Source organism: Penaeus monodon, chromosome 28 (genome assembly GCF_015228065.2).
Source record: "Penaeus monodon isolate SGIC_2016 chromosome 28, NSTDA_Pmon_1, whole genome shotgun sequence".
In the NCBI taxonomy this organism is placed as follows: Eukaryota; Metazoa; Arthropoda; class Malacostraca; order Decapoda; family Penaeidae; genus Penaeus; species Penaeus monodon.
The window spans coordinates 1,615,243-1,615,483 of NC_051413.1; positions in this window are offsets into that span (position 1 = coordinate 1,615,243).

Here is a 241-nt window from a genome sequence, read left to right on the forward strand (position 1 = left end):
CCCCCCTCCCCCCCACGGGACAGCACAGTACAGTCATGACGAGGGTTTAAAGCAGCGAGCTCATACACAGTGGCGCGTCGGCAAAGGGCATCGAGTGGCAGATTCCGGTTATAAGCTCCACTATTTTGGAATTTTCCATAGGACGCTCATATTCCTTGTGCAATTGCTCGTGAATGGGTGCACAGAGCGCTTGCAATCGTTCGATATATGAATGGATGTAGTTGTTTCTCTCTTAGATGCG